At 36.3% G+C, this 17826-nt stretch overlaps 1 pseudogene; it reads right to left on the reverse strand.

The window, feature by feature from the left end:
- Window positions 1-14740, reverse strand: part of LOC101276143 (acireductone dioxygenase-like) — a 34985-nt pseudogene extending 20245 nt beyond the window's left edge.
- Window positions 14741-17826: the final 3086 nt, after the last annotated feature.

Below are 17826 nucleotides of genomic sequence, written 5' to 3' on the forward strand. Positions count from 1 at the left end.
CTGAGCCGTTGTACAATAACCCAGTGAGCAAAAGAACAGCAAACAATACGTACGTGTAGTTGCTAAGGGGCCCCCCTATTCCATATCCATATATATAAGTTCTTCCAAGGGCCAGACCCTCATAGAAAAATGATTGCATTTTTCTTCCCAGTTAACTTTAAATAAAAAGTAATTAACCTCATAAATAAAAGCCATGTACAGAAGAGAAATGTCTTCATATATATCTTGTCAATTAATATAGATCAATACTGTCTTAAAATATCTACTAAGATTCAGATGATTTGCATGGTAATATTAATAGTAATAACTTCAACCATCTTTCTTACTAGACAGCAAATAACAATTTCATTTCTCATTTTAATATTTGATTGTTATCTATCAGAAATATAAGATAAATTTTTATTTTTTCCCCCTTCTATCCTTTCCCTGTGGCCTGGCATGTAAACACTGGATAAATTCATGTAGATGCCCAGCCTAAACAGGAATTGAAATCGAACCCTCAAGAGTGAGCTTTTTCACTTTCACTCCTTTTCCTGCTTATGTGTCCAAGGTTTTGCTTGTTATTAATTTTTGTGCGTGGCAGCTTCATGAGAGAAAAGACTTTCCTGTGGATGCTAGACAAGTTTGGGGACTGGAGAGCCTCCTGGTGATGCTGCCAGCAGGTGATTATGTTGTTACTGGGAAGGCAGAGCACACAGTGGGTGAGAGAGGCTGAGAAAAGACAACCACACAGGTTGTGCTGTGTGAATGAAAGCAGCCAATCACATGCAGCTGAAGTCAGGGATGCTATTTACAAATGGTATTCATTGACGTGGGGGTCTGAATTCATCCAAAATTTCAGGAAGCGCTTCATTCTTGGAGGAAAAATAGGTGTGAATGGGCTGGATTTTCATGTCCTGCATGGTTGTAATCTGCTTTTTTTTTCTCCTTCTCCTTCCTATTCTCCTTCTTCTTCTTCTTCTACTTCTTCTTCTTCTTCTCCTCCTCCTCCTCCTCCTCCTCCTCCTCCTTCTTCTTCTTCTTCTCTTCTTTTCCAAAGGATTGAGTTGAGCTAAAAATAATAGTTGTTGAACATAAGAGCCATAATTCCTTTTTGAGACACAGCTATTTGAAGATAACAGCACATACCTATGGCAGTGGTTGCCTAACTTTAATAATAAGATAATACATCATTAATTAATTTTCAAGGGAACTCAAATTTGCTCCACTGTAAGTGGAAAATAAAGAGTGGGTAAATAGTTGACCCAGTTTTTGGAATAAATGGGTGAATCTATCACTAAATTAACTATGATTCCATGATAGCTGGTTAGGAGTCAGAGCAGACATCTTTAGTTACGAATGGGAGTAGGGATTTTGGGGAAATAATCACATGTGAGAAATAAAAGTGATTACAAAAATACATTCCCAAATACATTTTAACAATTCAAGTTTTGAGAACCCAGTTTGAAAACTGTTTGAACTACTTCACTGTCCTGTGAAGCCTGAAAACACCCTGGATAATTTAAGGTGATCTGGCACTCTCACTTCTGCTCCACTTCTAAAACTAAAGCAGATCAAACAAAAACAAAGACCAGATTTGTATCATCTCTCTGGACCTGTTACACTACGTGTGGTATCTGTGGCCATAACAGTCTGAATCTTCAGAGCAAAGCTGTGAGACTAAGAAACATCGTGCCCTTATTGGCCACAACAAATAAGCTCTAATTTTAGGCATGAAAGAAGCCAAAGTGAGCTACAATAATAAATACAAAGTAATGCAATGATTTCTGTTCCTTTCATAAGCATCAGCATCAGTCTCAATCAAGAGTCATGACCACAGTACATATTCTATTTGCAGCCTTAATTTTATCATGAAACAATTGAACTAATTGTCACAATAATCATAGGCTGTAATTAAAGATGCAAATGCTTTCTCCTGGACTTGAGAAATTTAGTCAAGTTGAATTATCAGAGTGTTGAACACCATTGCCAAGAGTGGGAGACAGTTCAAAAGGGACATAGAAAACCAAATTTGGAACAGGCTCAAAGCATTAGAAATTTCATGCATTTTGGAGGGTAAACTTAACCTTGTTGATAGAAAAAATATCAGTGAATCTCTTATAATAGGTAATGAAACAAACTATACAATCTCTTCATGTTACAGATAAAAGAACTCAGGGATGTCCTCTTCGGTAGCCTTAATTCCTTATGAAAATATGGAAGAATAACACCTCCACTTTTTTATGTCAACATTTTCAGGGGAAAGTAAATCAAATTGAACAGAATGTAACAGGTGCAAGTGTTTTATGACTTTGGAAACTCGTTTGGTACTGCTTACAACCTTATTTGACTAAAATTCCAGTAGTAATTCAATGATATCTCTAGAGAAAAATAATTCATTGTAATATAAAAGAAATTTTCAGGCATGCTACTCCTGTTAACTATAATTTCACCTAAATGAGGTAGGTGCAAACTCACTTATTTGTCATTATATTTTAGATGCCTCCTTTTAGAAGGAGATAAAATATTTGTACCTAATAATAATAGTAATTATATTAATAAAAGTCCTTAGAGGCCAATAACACAGGGTGATTTTGCTTGTGTTACCTCTGATCTCTCAAACAGTCCTGTGAAATACATATTATGATTAAGAAATCATCATTAATCATAATTAATGATATCTTGGTTATTTTTCTTTACAAAAAGAGTCCCATTCTTCAGAGGTAAATACTGACACATTTACAAATAAAATTAAAAACTTATTTATAACTCACTTTACACAAGTGAGGAGACAGAAGTTCAGAGAGAGAGAACAACACTTCCAAAATTTAATGTGTCAATGACATGATTTTCCATCATTTTATCTAAATTCCTATACCACAGTATTTACACATCTTCAGACAAGAGTTATTTACAATATTTTTCTATCTTCCAAGAGAATTTTTCCTAAAGCCCATTTTCTTTGTTCAATTGAGTCCAAGATTAGCATGGATTATGCAAAATAACTGTATATTCAAACTTTATTCTCTGCAAAAATAATAGGTGAAATTCAGAATCAGGGAATTCAGAGACAGATAAACACAACTTGGGAGAAGTCTGAAGATTTCCAGATAGTAGCTACCACGTAGTATGCCAGGCAATATTCTAAAATTTTACACACGACTTATGAAAACTTTAAAAAGACCCTGTAAGTTGCCTTACTTCCATTTAATAGATGAGAAAACAGAATTGGAAGTTGAATAAATTGCCCAAAGTCTCAGCGGGCAGGACCAGGAACTCAGTTTGCATTTTGAAGGACTGATGTCTCCTTTACGATACATAATAGCATGAAGGCTGCTCCTTCATTTAGATCGGAGTCCTCCTGGCCTCACATACAGGTGTTCTTTCCCACCCACCCTTCATGTAAGTCACATGCTTATGTCAGAGAAGTTCCTGAGATCATACAGGTCCAGAGCCCTTTACACCATCTTATAATCAGTTTCCTCTTTGTACATTAGGAAAATTATTAGATTTTAGCCATTGCTTTTACATAGGATAAACCAATGATGTGATGGAACTGGTTCATACCAGATCACAAGAGATAACTGACAAAATTTCAAGAATTTTGGAAGTCAGATTTTAAAGATAGTCATTATCAAAAAGCAAATCAATATAAAATGAAATAAATTATACTAAAATCAAAGGTAATGAATGATTAAAACTTATTACCTCCTAATTCTTGTACAACATTTTACTACATATATGCTCCTGAGGGTAGAGATTAGAGACTACTTACGTCTACCGTCTCTGTATTATGAAAACCCTATAGAATGGTGTGCTGCTTGGAAAATTCCCACCTCCACATTAAGTAAGGCCATGTCAGTCACACGAAATCAGCCGTCATGAGTGTGTTTTATCACAGAGACCTTCAAATGCTAAAAATCAAGTGTTAATTCATTGTTTTGTTGATTTCTGGACTTAAAAGAATGAAAGAGAAAATATTAATAATACTGAGTAAACTTAAAATTGTATCATGTCAAGCAATTACATTGTGTCTATAGTTCAAAGAAGTGAGAAAATATTATACTAATATTTGAAAACTACTATCTTATTCAATAAAGAAGTCTCTCTTGTCATAGACAAGCAAATGAAGTTCCAACATACATCCACCTGCTTCACTTTCATCACACTTGTTAACATAAACAAAGGATTCATGTCAGGATTATACTCATTCATTGATGGCGTAAGTAACTTCTTTGCTGAACCAGTTAGTAATCAATCATTTATTTGTATTCTAATTTTATCAAATAATGGTTATATTGCACCATAGATGGTTACAAACACAGGAGTTCAGACAAAATCAGTGAAAGCCTTCAATAAGAATTAATTGGCTATAAGAATTTACAATAAAAGTTATTATATATATTTATGATTATTTGTAAACAGTGCTACACATTCTTAATATCCGTAAAATTTATAATAAACTGCTTTATAATAACACACACACTTTTTTTTTTTCTGGAGAGTCAGTTGTTAAGCATTTGTCACCACAAAGCTGGATATCTACCTCATATTGCCTGAAGAGGGAAAATTCTCTTTTAATTAGATTCAGTGCGTGTGTGTGTGTGTGTGTGTGTGTGTGTGTGTGTGTGTGTGTGTGTGGCTTATCAATTTATACCACAGATAAGACAAAAATAAGTTGTAATTGAATTTCAGTAACTCTACCCTTCTAAGAATAATAGTTATCCAGAAGTCTCTGCACTGATATTGCCAGTAGATTGATGTAGATTGCCAGAAAACTCACTCTTCAACTCCACTCACATAGAGAACAATGGCAGCTCCAGAGTTGAGAAACGTACCAGCTAATGTATATCACCAGCTCAGGTATGGCTCAATATTGCTTAGCCATTGCATTTAATAGAGACCAAATTTTTAGAAGATTGAAAAACTCTGTCTCATTGTTTTCACAAAAATGAAGGAATCATTGTTATGTCAGGCCAAGAAAAGGGAGAAACGAATACATCAGCTATTCTCTACCATAGCCTGATCACATCAACATAACAATTGTGCCAGGAATTATGTGCTTCTTTTTTCCTTTTTTTAGAAAACAGAAATATAGTTGACATACAATATTATGTTAGTTTCAGGTGTACCACATAGTGTTTCGATACTTGCACACATTATGAAATAATCACCACAATAATTCTAGTAACCATCTGTCCCCATACAAAGTTTCTACAACATTATTGACTATATTCCTTATGCTGTATATTACATTTCTGTGGCTTACTTATTTTATAACAGGAGGTTTGTACTTCTTAATACCCTTCAACTATTTCACTCAAACCCTCATCCTACTCCCCTCTGGCAACCAGTTGTTTGTTCTCTCTATCTATGACACTGTTTTGCTTGTTTTGTTTTTTACATTCCACATATAAGTGAGATCACACAGTATCTGTCTTTCTTTGTCTGACTTATTTCACTTAGCATGATACATTCCAGATCCATCCATGTTGTTGCAGATGACAAGATTTCTTTAATAGCTGAGTAATAGTACATTGTATATATACACCGCATCTTCTTTATCCATTTATATATCTATGGATGGACACAAATTAGAAAACTCTTTTGTTGAGAAGCCTCCAGCACTCTCTCACATGGAGGTAGCAGCTCTTGCTATGAATGGGCTCCTACAATAGACTTCATCTTCCATTTAGAGACATATGACATTACTTTATCATGTAAACTGCTTATTTAATTCTGTTTTCCCTCAAGACCACAAACAGCATTACAGTCTCTTTTATCAACGTCACTATCTACAATACTTAGCATAAAGCCTTGAACATAAAATGGTTAATGAATACCTGCTGAATAAAAATGGCTTAATTTTTCAGAACTAAACTGGGATTATGCTACCTAGAGTGAGTGAGGAGCTAGAATCTTAGAGTTGAAATGAGTTAGTGAAATTTTAAGACAAAGGTTATATGTGGGTTCCTTAGTTGCAGCTTGCCGGCTCCTTAGTTGCAGCATGCGGGCTCCTCTGTTGTGGCAGGCAGGTTCCTTAGTTGCCCACGTGCCTCAACTAAGAAGTTGGAGAGCTGCAACTAAGGAGCCCGCTTGCTGCAACTAAGAGATGGCACAACTAACTAACTAAATAAATCAATGTTAAAAGAAAGGGTATATGTGTATCTTGCTCCTTCCACAGCTAAATATTTATGTTATTTTTAATTATTCCTATTCTATTTGTTTCACTACATCCGACTTACTCATTACATAATCCCAGTACTTGTGGTAAATATTACTTGCATATTGATTGAAAAGAGAAAAATTTGTACAAAGAACACCACAATGTTTTCCCCAAATTCTTCCTTTATATTAAAAAGAATCATCTAAATTTTAATGTTTTGCGTTTAGAAAACACTTCTCCTTATAACTTAGGAAGAATGCAGATGTGTTTTCTTAGCAAACACAGAAAAGCACAGATATATTTATTGTCCACCAATAAATTTTGAGGTAATTGTAAGCCATGGTCCAGCAGCTTTAGTCAGTAAATGTAAACTGAAGGATAAGATGTTTACCTAAGCCAGATGTAAAATAAAATATGTGGATAGAAATGACCTGTAATATTTCACAGATGGCTGCGTACATTACATCTAAAATGCTTCCCAGCAGCCAGGACGCTCACCACTCTGGCTCTGCTGCCTGCCTAGGGATCTTTTGGAGCCAGGGGCAGATGCTGTGTTTGTCACCTTCACAGCTGTTTGCTTTCTCTCCATGACTCACTACATTAGCTCCCTAAGGAAAAGTCAGTAGGGAAAAGCTTCCCAGTACATGAGATCCAGCACTTGTGAAGCTCCCAACTGCCTCTGCTCTTGCAGCTGAAATTTTCCTGAAGAAGGGAATCCATCAAGAGGATAATAACTGTGTTATTAATGGTGTTGCACAAAGCTATGAATTGTCAGGTTATGCTGACATTTCAAAAAAACCTCAATCTGCCATTGCCTGGGAGAATCAAATATATGACCTCTTCCCTCTGTGGCTGCACACAATTTTAAATAATGCTCAGATGAAACTCACAACTAAATGCATCTGTATCTTTATCAAGCATTCTTACCCTCTGGAAATGTTTACAAAATGTTTTGGTAATGAGCTGATTTTTCATTGTTGCTCTTGCATGCATGCTTTTCAAATATAGCAATCAATTTGTAGAAATTAGCTTATGTTAGAAATAGAGTTCTTATCCTACTTGGCACTAGCCCCCAAAATTTGTTACATCATGTAGAAAATGTATTAAATTACTGGTATCATTATACCCCTCCTACTTTAAATGCTTGTTGACTTTCACAGCACCTTATAATTTTCTTTGGAATTTATTTTTCCCACTAAGAACATAAGTTTCATGAGACACATATCTATTTTGATTAATTTATTTGTAACGTGCTATCTAGCATAATGTATGTGCTGAATAACTATTTTTGGGTGATTGGATGCATGTTAGAACAACTGAATCTTCAAAGGAATACATATTTCCAATTTCTTTCAATCTATGTGTTCACAAGCAGAGAAGCAGAAGTAATCTCCAAAATAGTCTTGTTTTTCGATTTGGAGACATGAAATATGGTGATCTTGTTTTAGAATGTGTCTAAATGTTGTCTCATCAGTTAGTATGGATGTAAAGATCAAAGGAAATCATGTTCTCAAACTTCAATTTAAAAAGGAGAGATTATTAAAAATAAACAGGCATTGAGTCAAGGATTTTTTTAAAACACATTTACATAATATGAACATAAAAGGTTTGAACAAACCTTGAGTTTTTACTTTATTTGAAAAGAGAGAGAGAGAGAATATGGCTTTCAGAGGGCAGCATTATTTACCTTTATAGTAAGGATATGTTTCTCAGTAGTCCAGGAGATATAAAATTGCAGGCTTCAGCTCTGTTGCAGGTGGGAGGACTGTGGGAAATCTCTGTGTCTCCTTAGTGTTGGATGAGGTGACCCGTAGTGGATTGGCCTGAAGGGCCAAAGTTGGCATCTGTATGTTTCTTTTTTCCTTTATTTTGCCTTGATCTTCAGTCTAAAGCAACCAGACTCTGTCAAAAGATTCTGGGCCATCTCCCTCTGTAAATAAAATTGACTAAATAAAAATTTCATCTTAAATATTACTCTTTCCCAACCTAATTATCTTTTCGGTCTTGCTCCTTCAATCATTTTGCCAATTTGATGCAACAGGCTGTATTTTTGTAGTTGTTTTAGTTTGTTTCCATAATGGCAGCTCTTAGGGATGGGATTCAAAGTCCCACCATCCCCTTAACTAGTTCCTACATCACACACCCTCGAGTATGCGTCTTTTTCTATTCACACATAACATGTTCTCTCCCGTCTGGGTGATCCCAGGAACACCTGCCCCTCTTGAATAGAGGGCTTCAAAATGACTCCTACTCAAGTAGATAGATCACTGTCTATATATGCTTCTCTCTAAGAGTATCTATACTATCCTCATCCATTATTTGGGTCCCCTTGCACATCTCAAAATTCTAGGCATCCATTAGATAGATTAACTTTGCAAATAACTGGCAATGGCTCTGGTAGGAGCCTAACTATAGAAAGATGTAAAAAGTGGTGAACTTTTAGGCCATTATTTAGGGATCCGTGAAGAAGAGTCTAATGAAATTAGTTTCAATCAGAAACAAGTATAGCTGAAAGGCACACTGCAGGATACCACCAATGGGGGTGGGCAGTTCCCAAACACATCATCATTATGGGATCGTTTGCAGCATTACATAATGAGTCCTTTGCTTTTACCTTAATGAAAACAGGTCATGTAGATAATGTTGTTAATGATCTCTTTCCCCAAAAAACAAATTTAAATCTGTTCCCAAAATACGACCATTCATAACTTAAAAATAAGATCAGAAAAGTAGGAATAATAAAATGGAGGGCTAACAGATACTACAAAAAGTGATAAATTATGACTAATATATATTATGTATTATAAATAATATGCATAGTATATAAAACACATGTTAAGAATTTTAACTCTACATTGAGGGAACCAGGAAAATTTTACAACAGATTCAAAGGAGAAGTAAAAGTGGGACAGAGGGAGAGAAGATGAACGAATAGGAACGTGACAGAGAGTAAAGGAAACGTATTTATAGGTAGACACAAAACTGAATTTTTCAAGGAGGAGCAGAGGATTTGGAGGAGACCCAAACCCTGGATGGGGAGTTAACAGAACTTCTAAAGAACAGAATTGATTTGTGCATCCATAAGCAAGAATTATTTTGCATTACTGTCAGTTACCTAAAACTTACAAAATTATTAAATAGCTCAAAGGTAATGAAGAGCAACCTGAAAATGTGTGCTTTAAATGATGCATAATTATCCATTGGAGACACCCAGTAATGTTTTCAGTTTATTCCAAACTTCTTTGCAGAAATAAGAATATTATAATTTAATAAACACATTTGAGAGAGCAAAGACTTTTACAGCTCTAACTGAACTACACTGAATGATGTCCCTGCTAATTGCTTAACAATGCACTGATTATATTGGAACTAGCTTCAGCTTGCTCATTTTGAACAAAGGCTGTTCAGCAAACTGCTTGGAAACATCATCCACCCTCAACCCTGCTTAAAGAGATTATAGCAAACAGTGCATGACAATATTTTAAATACAACTAGGTGAATACATATGTAAATGTATAAAGTTATTATGCCTCAGAAAGCAGGTGAAGGCATATAAAATACATTGTTTTCCTTATTTTTGTTTTAAGGAGTGGGAACACATGCTAATAGCACAAAGCAAGGCACCTCAGAGGCTCACCTGCAGTTACACATAAAGCTGAGGAGCTGGGATGTGGGACCTTCAGGGGATGCTCCCTAGACAGCCTTTCCAGACTCGCTGGGGCCCAGTCAGAAAACACACTTCTCACTTCTCCCTGCCTCCACATTGCAAATCTCTGCCACAAACCCCCATCATCAGCGTTGGAAAGGCATCGTCACCCTGTTACCATAATTTTGAACAGAATGAGTGAAGCTTGAGAATCATGGTGCAAGAAAACATTCCATTAGAAACAGACATAAAAAACCCATTATCATCATTAATTATCATCTCACAACACTTTTAAGATGTTAAAGCAATGCAAGCAGCAAGAATAAAAAATTGTCCAAACTCATTAATAAACCAAATATTTAAATCAAAGTATGATGTCATCATTTGTCTATCAAGTTAGCAGAGATTCTTGTTTGTTTATATGTATATATTTTAGATTATTTTAAGGAAACTATATAGTATTTCTAAAGTGGTAATTTTCAGACATAGTTAGGGAATTATGTTATTCTGCTCTGCTTGTGTGAATTATTTTCTTCTTAAAAATGTATCTTGCCATCTATCTCTTCATTTCACTTTCAGGAATATTGAAGAAGGATATTTAATCAGTGATAAAATATTAATATGTAAGAATATCCATTACAAAATCATTTATAGCAGTTAAAAACCAGAAACTATCACATGCCCCAGAATATTTCATTAGATGAAAAAGCCAATAAAAATTGTGATTAAAAAATATTTAAAAATGGGGCTTCCCTGGTGGTTGAGAGTGGTTGAGAGTCCACCTGCCGATGCAGGGGACACAGGTTCGTGCCCTGGTCCGGGAAGATCCCACATGCCGCGGAGCGGCTGGGCCCGTGAGCCATGGCCACTGGGCCTGCGCGTCTGGAGCCTGTGCTCCGCAAAAGGAGAGATCACAACAGTGAGAGGCCTGCATACCGCAAAAAAACAAAAAAAAAATTAAAATTATGGGAAATGTTCATGATACTGTGTTAAAGAAAAAAAAAATCAGCTTCACAGTATGATTCCAAAAATGCATTACTGAGGAGAAGTTGAGGCCTACAGTTCCCTAAACCCACTCCCCACGTGGACTAGAGTTGGACTCTCCACAAGAGGTGAGCTGTCCAGAGTTTCCTGAGAACCAGGTGGCTTGCAGGTCGGCTCTGGAGAGACACCTGCTTTGTTGATGCAGGTGGAGGAGGCTGGTGCTGGCCTCCTGACCTGCCGTTCTGCAGCCCTTCCCACGGTTACACACGTCTTTTGAGTCCCTTTATTAAACCCTTGGTTCCTGGTACACATAAGGAGGCCTCTATCGTACTGTTCAAGCTCTGACTTATAATATCAGGATTGCAAAGGTAATGATACTTAAGTTTGGGCATTCAAGAAAAAATGCTTCTCTTGCATTCTCAAGACACCCAGTCATTTATTACAAATAACCCTGAGGAATTTCAGGGCCCATTTAGACTTTTCTGGGCATAGTTCTTCAGCACTGACTGAATTTCTTTCAGAATTTCTCCTAATTCAAACATTCTGTCCATTCTAATTTCAACAACCTCCTAAACTGGATGTTTTGGATGATCTTGTCCATTTACAGCAATTCTCTATCCTTTATATTTTATTCCCTTTCTTTTCCTCATGATAGATAAATATGTGCAGGACAGAGACACACTTTGTCCTCATGGAAAAGCAGGAACAAAGGGATCTCCGCTGTCTTTTTTACTAGCATTAATTGGTCATTTTGGTGAGATGCTCTGTTGGTGAGTGTATGGGGAAAAAGCCACTTTCCTACAGTGTTGGAGACAGTTTGTTGAAAACTTTTTGCAGGTAATTTGGTAATATCTTTAAATTATAAATGCATATGTCCTTTGTCTCATCAATTCCACTTCCAGAATTTTATCCTACAGTTATACAGTATTGGCAAATGGCATATGAACAAAAATATCCCATTCATCATATTTTTAATAAAAGAAATATTTTAGAAACCATATAAAAGCATATCATAAAAAAAGAAAAGTGCATGCTTAAAGTAACTCTGGGAGAGATAATAAGTAACATACAATGCTGGTTGCATCTGGGGAGGGGCATTGCAAGATGGGGTACAGAGTCAGGAAGGGGAATTTTAGTGTAAGACCTTTCTATCTTTTGAATTTTGAACTATAGAAATTTATTTCCCTGCCAAAATAAATTAATTAAAATTTATAAAGTTAAAAATAAAATTTCTCCCCAGTGTTTCCCCCATAGAAGGGTCTTGTGGTCACAAGAAAACAAAAGGAAGAAAATTGATTCCTGACCCCCTTCTTTCATGTTTCTTTAAACAATCTTTCAGGATAAAAGACACTGGAATTTCCATATTGGCCAGCAGCTGTCTTTTAGGAAGCTGGCTGATCTAGTTCAGGCTTTGGAATGCTTTTTCTGTAAAGGGCAAGAAAGCAAATATTTTAGGCTTTAAGGGCTATGAGTTTCCTTTCACAACGACTCAAGCTGGGCCACTGCAGCATTAAAGCTGCAAGGGGCGAGGGGTAAGGTTGTAGCTGTGTCCCAGGGACTGTTTTACTTATTGTTTCCTTACAAAAGTCACCAGGCAAGATTTCACCCACAGGATTGCACTTGTTGACTGAAAAAAGTGCACAACCTAAAAGCTGAGAATTATGTTTTATTTGGTGAACAAAACTGAGGACTTGAGGCCGGGACGCAGCCTCTCAGATTGCTCTGAGGGACTGCTCTGAAGAGGTAAGGGGGAACCAGGATATTTAAAGAGTTTTTGCAACAAAGACCAGGTAGTTGGAGCTTCAAAAGATTACTATTAATTAAAAAAAAAAAGATATCTCTAGTTAATGAATTTAGCACCTTTCTACATATAGGAAGATGCAGGAGTCTGGGCTCATTGAAATCATTCCTTTGATCTGCATCTTAATTCTCTAGGTCCAGTATCCTATGTTTCTCCACCCTGAATGCCCTCAGGGTGTACACTGCAGGGGCTGAGGGCTTGATGGATGTAACATCATTCATTTATTGATATGGCAGGTGATGTTTTTCCTTCACACACTCCAGTTACTATTCTTGGCTGTTAATCTGTGAAATGGGAAAAGAAAGGAATTTAGGAAGGTTTCTATATCAACAGTCTAGTTTTTAGCATTATTACCTTATGTAAATTTATAATTTGAATGTTAGAAGCTAAATATTAACTCTTTCTATTTGAATTCATACATCAATAATTCTAAACTTTCCTGAAGGAAATGGATGCTTCTAGCCAAACAAGGGGAAATAAATAAGGAAAAGCAAAACAGAACAGCTCTTTTATCCATTTTGAACTGTAATCTCTCTTTTTTACTTAAGAGTTTTATTGATATAATTTACATACCATAAATTCACTCATTTTAAGTGTACAAATCACTTAAGTTTAGTACATTTATGTAAAATCAATTGTAGAACATTTTCATCATCTCAAAAAACCCTGGTACACATTGGCAACTACTTCCTATAGCCAATCCTATCCCAGGCAACAACTAATCTACTTCTGTCTCTGTAGTTTTTTTGGTTTGTTGTGTTTATTGGAGTAAAATTGCTTTACAATGGTGTGTTAGTTTCTGCTGTAAAACAAAGTGAATCAGCTATACATATACATATAGCATATATGTATAGGGTGGGTCTCCCTCCCACCCTCCCTATCCCACCCCTCTAGGTGGTTACAAAGCACGGAGCTGATCTCCCTGTGCTATGCAGCTGCTTCCCACCAGCTCTCTGTTTTGTTTTTTGTTTGTTTGTTTGTTTTGTTTTTGTTTTTGCGGTACGTGGGCCTCTCACTGCTGTGGCCTCTCCCGTTGTGGAGCACAGGCTCCGGACATGCAGGTTCAGCGGCCATGGCTCACGGGCCCAGCTGCTCCGCGGCATGTGGGATCTTCCCGGCCGGGGCACGAACCCATGTCCTCTGCATCGGCAGGTGGACTCTCAGCCACTGCGCCACCAGGGAAGCCTTGATCCTATTTTTTAAAACTATACCTTAACCCCAAACTTTAAACTGTGAAAAGCCTTTTATAATATCTTTCTCCTCTAAGACATTTTTAACTCACTGTAACTTTAAAAAATGCTGTCTTCCCTAACGGAACATGTTGCAAAACTGCTTAGGTCATGAGAAGTAAGGAAAGACTAAGAGATTGTCCCAGGTAGGGGGCTTCTAAGGAAAGATGATTCAATGCAACAAGGTACATTGGACTGGATCCTGAAAGAGAAAAGACATTGATGGAAATGCTGATGAAATCCAAATAAAGTCTGAGCTACGTTTTCAATAGTATACCAATGTTACTTTCTTAATTTTGACCAATATACCATGGTTCTGGAAGATGTTAACATTAAGGGTAGGTGCTGAGTAAAGGTAAGTGGAAACTCTTCTATAAATCTAAAATTATTTCAAAATAAAAAGTTAAATAATTTGGGGGTTGCCATTTTTGCTTCAAAGTTATGGGCCTCCACCACAGGCCAAATTATAGGGCTGGAAACTGAGCAAGCCACACTGGGCTAAGAAAGACACAGTGGGCAACCACCCAGAGGCCTGGGTCAGGAAAGTGAAATGAGCACCAGAGTCTACTCGGGAAGCAGAATTATTGTTATGAGAGGTCACCAACCAGGAGGCAAAACTAGGGACCTCTAGCAGGAGTACATTTGGGACAATCTGGACTCAAAGCCTCAAGAACAACTGTCAGACCTGACATAAGAAATAGGACTTAAGAGCAGACTATTTGGAGCAATATCCCTGGGTAAGGTTTGTTTACATCAGTGTCCCTGGAGGAGGAGTGAAGTTCTGATTCTTGAGGACACATGGACCCACCTTAAAGGCACAGCTACCTGCATTTCCCCACCGTGCATTCTTTCCTTATTCCTTTACTGCACCGTAAGTCCCCTACACATGAACCTTCAAGCTGAGAACCTTCAAAGATGCAAACGTGCAGTCGCATGTCCGATCACGTAAGTTATTTCAAGTGTCTGGCGTACATTGTCACATGTGTGCATCCTCTACAAGTGGTTGTGCTTTTGTGTACTTTACTGTACGGTACTGTATAGAGTACAGTAGCACAGTGTCTTTATTTCAAGCCCAGGATGTCTGGAAGCAAGCATGAGAGCAGCGGTGATGTAGCTGGTACTGTTAAGAAGTGCCAAGCGATAACTATGGAAACAAAAGTGAAAATAATTGAGAGAGTGGAGTGAGGTGAAAGGATGACAGACCTCGCTCAATTCTTATAACCTTGAACTCCTTGCTGTGCAACACGAGGAGGTTACTAATGAAGACCTGATGGAATTGGAGGCCCAGAGGAAGGATGAAGAGAGACAAGAGGAAGAAGTCACTGAAGAACTGAAGAGATTCACGATGAAGGAAATGGCAAGGGGATTTTCTTTATCTGAGGAGACACTGTTAGTTTTTGAGGCACAGGACCTGAATGTGGAACGGTACACGGAGGTGGCAGCAGCCATTCAGAAGTCAATCCAGTGCTACTGTGTCATCTATGATGAGAAAAAAAGAGCTACTACCCAGACATCACTGGATCATTCTTTCAAGAGGGTAGATAGAATTGGATCCAGCAAGGAACAAGAACCTGTGCCATCCACGTCAGGCATGAGTGAAATTGCAGCTTGCCCTCCGTCTCCTGTTGCTGACGACCCTTCAGCTCCACCATCTCCCACCTCCTCTCCCTCCTCCAGTCAGTAACTCTTCTTGCCTGTTCACTCGGTGCCAGCCCCTGGATGCCAGCTGTTGTACTGTACTACTGTACTTTTCAAGGTACTGTGCTGTAAGACTAAAAATGTTTTCTTTATTTTTTGTGTTTGTTTTTTTATGTATTATTTGTGTGAAAAGTATTATAAACCTATTACAGTATAGTACTATGTAGCCGAGTGTGTTAGTTGGGTACCTAGGCTAACTTTGTTGGACTTACTAATAAATTGGACTTACAAATGCACTCTTGGAGCAGGACTCGTTTGTTTATAGGGAACTAACTGTATATTTTATAATTAGACCATCTGATGCATATCTCTGTTTCAAGGACACTTAAGGTTGATCCTGCGTGAATTTAGAGAAGACAAAATGCAAAGAGCAATGAACTTTACTGTTGAGCTATCTGGGGCTGATCCTGTTAGGCTGGACCCCTCTCCATGTTCACTCATATTTATCAACTAATGTTAGTACAGTGTTACTGCCGAGAACATGTGGATAAGGAGAGACAGAAATTCAAGGGAAGCACGGCAATATTCTATAAAAAAGATTACTGAATTAAATTAAATTGCACCTTCCAAAATAATGCATTCCAAACATTTTACTATATTGCTCTACATATTCTTTTTGAAAGTTTAATTAAAATGTTTAATTTATTATAGCATAAGATAGTGAGCCAGTGATGTGAGCTATTATCATAATTATTATTTTCCAAAATCAAGAAATGTTGAGGGTTATAATTGCTTAAGTAATTTTTATTACTTTTGCTATTCATATAATAATTTTGCAATCTCTTAGAGAAATGTCATGTATTTAGCTAGGAACATCATAAGTTCATGTGAAAGAAGCCATTTTTGATATGAAAAATTATTGCAGTTTTCTAAAGTATAATAATTCTATTTTTTAGAACTTCTATTTTTCTAGAAATTTGCAAAGGAGAGATATAAAAGTTTGCCTCCGAAAAGACTTTTCTCCTTTCTGAAAAAAATACAGCCACAAAACTGTGCCTGTTTAGGACATAACTAATATTAAGATTTGCTATATAGTCTCTGGTGGAATGACAGAGTTTGCTAATAAAAACATACAAGACATCATTAGCCTATCGCTTGAGTTACAAAACTAAAATAAAATAACCAAGTAAACCAATTCTGAGTTAATACCATAATAAAAAAGTAAGGTGAGATTTTTGTGCTGTTTTTGCTTATTTCAATGCAATTATTTCCAAACATTAAATATTTGAGCAATATTTGGTCCTAGCAAACATGTAAAATCCAATAAAAATTCAAAATAAAATTTAAAATTTGAGTGTTAAATTTTCTTTAAGAAATATTGTTATTCATTCTTTGTTCATAGCTATAAATAATCCCTGGAGCCTTACTCTGACTGTATTGACTTTTTTAAGTATTTTTTTCCTGATCACAAGATATATTATTTCTTTTTATATTCTTCCTCAATGAGCTAATTTAATTCTATGTCTTGGACTATCCATTTGTCCCCTGATGATTCTGAAATTTCTTATTACTCTGACGTGTTACCTGACTTTCAGTCTATATTCATATCTAGAGTATGTGTATATGTATGTACATATTGCTATGTATAATGTGCATACATATATCAGGAACACACTATATTTGCATACATTTGCATATACATGTAGTCAAAAGCATGCTATATATCTGTATACACATTTATATGCATATAATTATCACAATCTATTGACACATGTACATATAAGAATATAGGTACATAACTAGTACTCAATTCTCCTTTGCTACAGGCTGTCTTTAGTATTCCAATACACTTACACTTCTATTAATTTAACTGCATTTTTATCATAATTTCAGTTGAATATGTTACCAATCAATCTATGACAAACTTTACGATTATGTAATTCATCTAATCATTTCATAGAAGAATGAAATATAAGGGAAGAAAGAGAGCTAATAATTTGGAAAAACTTAAGTAGAGAATTGTCCAAAATAATTCGTCCACATTAGGAGTGAGCAAATCATCTATAAAACACTGGGAAACATCTACAAATAATGTACACTCATATTGTCACTCATATTGTTTTGCAAATACCTAAATACTGGCTACACTTTAAAGAAATAAAGACAGGAAATAAAAGATGTTGTACTGTGGGTATGGATTAGTCAGAACTCCAATTACCAGGCTCTCATGCAAAGAAAAACCTGGATCTCTTGTTAAAAATTTGGCAAATAAATATACATATACATTAAAAGTTTAAACAATATGTTACTTTTGTGCTGCCTCTTTTTAAGCAGTTCTTGGCTTAACCAACCAAAACAGAACAACAGATAGGAGAATTGTGTA

Source organism: Orcinus orca, chromosome 9 (assembly GCF_937001465.1).
Source record: "Orcinus orca chromosome 9, mOrcOrc1.1, whole genome shotgun sequence".
In the NCBI taxonomy this organism is placed as follows: domain Eukaryota; kingdom Metazoa; phylum Chordata; class Mammalia; order Artiodactyla; family Delphinidae; genus Orcinus; species Orcinus orca.